We start from the raw sequence: 5,166 nt of genomic DNA on the forward strand, positions 1-5,166 counted from the left end.
AAATTCATTTAACTTGGAATTTCAGTAAAAGATGTTGCTTGTCCAAATTATACTGACCGCATTCCAGTAAATATGTCTTCCAAATTGTGGTGCATCTAAACTTCTTTTAACTTAGTAAGTTCTCAAAGTATTTGCTAGTACATATTGACATGGATATTGTTTTTTTTTTTGTTCTAAAATTGTTTATGACCGGTTGTAATTTACTTGTGTTCCATTAATGTGCCTTTGGTTAAATTATTTTGTACTTTTGTGGTTCCTATGATACTTGTAATATGTTGCTTTTATTATAATTTAGAATACAGTAGAATTCCTGTGATATTTTGGCCGGGGGGCTTAGACGTTGACTTAGTAGTCACAATTTTTTTTCTGTGTCCGCCCGGCTGTAAAAGTAGTAGTGTTGGTGTGCTGGTTCTCCAGTTGTGGAACGTGTTGGTTGCACGTTCGCCTTTGTGTTCTTCAACGCTTTGTCATCGCACTAGATTGGTTCAAGCCTTTGTCTACTAGTTCTCGTCCAGGATGGTCCGCCAACGTAGTGTGTTGGTGCGTGGTTTACCAGCCGAGTGTCCTGCTGAAGAAGTCCATGCCTACCTGCGGAAACAAACTCATGTCGAGCCTGAATTTGTGTTCCTGGGCACATGTCATGCCATTCTGGTGTTCCGCACTGCGGAAGAAGCAACTGCATGCTGTACCGGAGCTACCAGTTGGAAGTTTATGGACAGTCCCCTCACGGTTCAGGCATTGCCGTTCGACCGAGAGATGCAAGTCGCTGGTATGATACAGCAGGAGGAGCTGCAGAATGAGTCGAAGGAGGTCCCAGGTTCAACACAAGTCCAGACGATCGTGGCGTTACTCCAGGGCTTGCCTTTGTCCGAGAGGAAGAAGATCGCTTCGCAGTTAGTGAACAAGTCCGATGGCGCTGCGTCCCCTGGGCCCATTGTTGAAACTTACGCTAGCCCATGCTCAGGACCTGCAACCCAGCGGAGTCCAATGCCATATCCTCGGCCTAGTCATGCGGAATGCAAGATATCGTCCCAATTCACTGGTGACCATTCCAAGTCTGGTGTCAGCTATGCGCTATGGAAGCAAGAAGTGGAAGCGTTAGTGTCTCTGGATGTGTACTCCGAGCCGGAGATCCTACAAGCCATCCGTCGGTCACTTAAAGGTCCTGCCGCAGAGGTCCTCCTGCACGTCTCAGGTCAGTGTTCAGTTGCACGGTTGCTGCAACTTTTGGATCATCGCTTCGGTAATGTTCTCCCCATTGACGAGCTTCTTGGTCAGTTCTGGTTAGCGGCGCAGAAGAAAGAAGAGACCGTGGCATCGTGGGCTTGCCGACTCGAGGATTTGATGTCCCAGATCGTCCTTTGTGATCCATCCATGATGTCTGAAGAGCATGCATCCAAGATGCTCCGCAAGAAGTTCTGGTCCAGCTTGCAGTCCCCATCGATGAAAATGTCCCTTCGTTACCAGATGGACATGGGTGTGTCCTTTGAAAACATGCTCGTTTCGGCACGGGTCATAGAGCTAGAAGGATCTTCATCATCAAAGTCCATCCAGAATCAGCAAGTGTTCTCACCTATATCCCAATCACCGAAGAAGGACTTTGATGACGTCATGAAAAGGATGGACGTCTTGCAGACACAGGTCGAGGCCCTGCAGAAGTTACTGGAGTCTGGAAGGGGGCGTGGTTGGGGTCGTGGATGTCGAGGCAGAGGACAGGGCTCCAGCACATCTCAACTGCAAGCACCTGCTCCTGCAGCCGCCCCAGTTGACCAGTCACCTACAGCATCACAGTCAACCTACCCGCCCTTTCGGGGCATATGCTACAGTGTCGTCAGCCTGGACATATCAGGGCCGAGTGTCCTTTAAATGGGTAAAATCCAGCATAATGGGGCATATGCTGGGTGCCGACAGGGAGCGCCCCGTCATTGATCGGTTGGTTGGCCCATCTTGTGAAGTGGATGTTTCCGTAGAAGGCGTGGATGTTACTGCATTACTCGACTCCGGATCCATGCTGAGCACCATATCTCAGCAGTTTCAGCAACAGCTTGGTTTGGAGGTCTATTCCCTGGAAGAATTGCTTCGGGTGAAGATTGCTAATGGAACCATCCTCAAGTATCTCGGTTATGTTGAAGTCAGCCTTCGATTTCCGGACCTAGATCTTAGCCTCGATACCTTAATGCTCGTGGTCCCCAACACTGAATATCATCGTCAAGTACCTGTTCTCGTAGGTACAAACATATTGAGCCGATGTGAAGCAGACTGCAGGGAACCTACTCGTCTGGACAGGTTGTCCGCTCCCTGGAAGATGGCATTCAAGGCCATGGTGAAACAACAAATCATTACATCGACTGTTCAGAGTTTGGGCTCTATAAGGACCACCAAGCCCATCGTCATCCCTGCTGGGGGTCGCCGATTGGTTCATAGTTTTAGACGGTTCAGTGTACTGTCCGCACCTACCTTAGTGGCAATAGAAGATCCATCCCAATCGTCTCTCCCCGGCGGTTTGGTGGTGACCCCAGCCATAACCATGGTTCAGCCTGGGACTTCTACTAGCCGGATTCCTGTGGAAATCGTTAACTTTTCCAGCAAGGAGGTGACCATCTGCCCGAAGACAGTGTTGTGCGAGTTGCATAATGTAGACCTGGTGCAGCAATCCGTTGCGCCTACTCCTGGTTCCCAACCGGCGCCGTCTACAGCAGTGGATCATGATGCAAAAATGGATGATGACGCATTTTTGGCCAAGTTTGACCTATCACAGCATTTGTCTCCGGACCAAGTAGCCCAAGCTCGGAGGATGATCCAGAATTGGAACTCCGTGTTTTCGCTGCACGACCTGGACCTTGGGCATACACAACATGTACAACACCAAATCAACTTGAAGGATGATCAACCCTTTAAAGAGCGTCATCGGCGCATCCCCCCAGCCATGGTTGATGAGGTCCGTAGGCATATCCAGGAGATGCTTGATCTTGGTGTTATTCGCGAGTCTAAGGGTCCCTACTCATCCAATGTAGTGCTCATCCGTAAAAAGAACAAGTCTCTTCGTTTCTGTCTGGACTTGCGAAAGCTCAACTCCTTAACCATCAGGGATTCTTATGCTTTGCCACGCATCGATGACACGCTCGACAACCTGCATGGTGCCAAGTGGTTTAGTACTTTGGACTTGAAAAGTGGGTACTGGCAAGTAGAGTTGGCCGAGGAAGACAAGCACAAGACTGCATTCACCGTTGGTAACCTGGGGTTCTGGGAGTGTAACAGGATGCCATTTGGTCTCACAAATGCACCAGCTACCTTTCAACGACTTATGGAGCATTGTATGGGTGACTTGTACCTCACGTACTGTCTACTGTATCTCGACGACATCATCGTTTATTCGTCTACGTTTGGGGAACACCTGGTCAGGTTGGAAGCTGTGTTTGAGCGCTTGCAGCAGGCCGGTTTAAAGCTCAAACCCACAAAGTGTCATCTCTTTGCCCGGGAGATCAAGTACCTTGGTCATGTAGTGTCCGAGAGGGGTATCCACACAGATCCCGAGAAGATCAGCAGTGTTCAGTCCTGGCCCATTCCGAAGTCTGTGAAGGATGTCCAGAGTTTCCTGGGATTTGTCGGTTATTACCGTCGGTTTGTGCAAGACTTCGCCCGTATTGCTCGTCCGCTGCATCGGCTGACAGAAGGCCCAGTTATAAAGGTCCATGGTGGGAAAACTCGGAAACCACCTGCCTCATTTCATTGGAAGGAAGAGCACCAGAAGGCTTTTGACGAATTAATCACCCGTGTTACTTCTGCGCCACTGTTGGGGTTTGCTGACTACAAGCAGCCATTTATTCTCCATACCGACGCCAGTTCTGAGGGCTTAGAGGCAATCCTCTATCAACAGCAGGAAGGTCAGGAACGCGTCATTGCTTATGCCTCTCGTGGATTGAAGAACTCCGAGAAGAACTACCCTGCACACAAGTTAGAGTTTCTCGCGTTAAAGTGGGCCGTCTGTGAAAAGTTTCATGACTACTTGTATGGAGCCCAATTCACTGCCTATACAGACAACAACCCTCTCACGTATGTCCTCAGTTCTGCCAAGCTTGATGCCACTGGACATCGCTGGGTTGCTCAGTTGGCCAATTACAATTTCTCAATCGTGTATCGGAGTGGCAAAACTAACGTGGATGCTGATGCCCTATCTCGTATCCAGTGGCCAAGTTCCATTTGTCAAAAGGTGTCCAGTCCAGTTGTTGATGCCGTATTTGCTTCTGTCCAAGAGGATGTTCCAGTTGTGGGGTTAATCTGCTGTTCTCAACAGTGCCAGGTATCTAGCCTGCCCACGGATGGTCTCCATACTATGACCAAGGAGGACTGGAGGTTGGCCCAGAGGGAAGATCCCCATCTCGTGGAAGTCATCAGTCGGCTAGGAGAGAAGTCTTCAGAGAAATGTTCCTCAAACATTTTGGCAGTTAAGCAACTGATGAGGGAGAGAGATCATCTTGTCTTGGAAGATGGAATCTTGATCCGGAACACACTCGTCCATGGTTTGCCGAAGCGTCAGGTCGTACTTCCCAGTAAGTTTTACCAGTGGGCCTTGGAAGGATGTCATGACGAAGTCGGTCATCTCGGTCGTGATCGGACACTCTCTCTTCTTCAAGACCGTTTCTTCTGGACTAATATGTCAACAGCAGTTGCTAATTACATCAAGGGATGCCTGCCTTGCGTCAGACGGAAGTCCGCCGTCAACCAACGTGTTCCTTTGGTGAATATCAGCTCATCACAGCCTCTGGAGTTAGTCTGCATGGATTATCTCAAGTTAGAGTCTTCGAAAGGTGGAGTGGAAAACATCCTTGTTATCACCGATCACTTTACAAAGTATGCCCAAGCCTATCCGTGCAAGAATCAGACAGCATCAACCACAGCCAAGCTTCTGTTCGAAAACTTCATCTGTCATTATGGTTTCCCCCAAAGGCTACACTCAGATCAGGGTCGCAACTTCGAGTCCAGGGTGATTCAGTCACTCTGCAATCTGGCTGGTATCAGGAAAAGTCGTACCACACCGTATCATCCTCAAGGGAACGGCCAGTGCGAACGTTTCAATCGCACACTCCTCGACATGATGGGTACGCTGAAGCCTGAACAAAAGAGGAATTGGAAGACACAGGTTGCATCATTGGTCCATGCATACAA

The sequence above is a fragment of the Palaemon carinicauda genome, chromosome 21 (genome assembly GCF_036898095.1).
Source record: "Palaemon carinicauda isolate YSFRI2023 chromosome 21, ASM3689809v2, whole genome shotgun sequence".
NCBI lineage: Eukaryota > Metazoa > Arthropoda > Malacostraca > Decapoda > Palaemonidae > Palaemon > Palaemon carinicauda.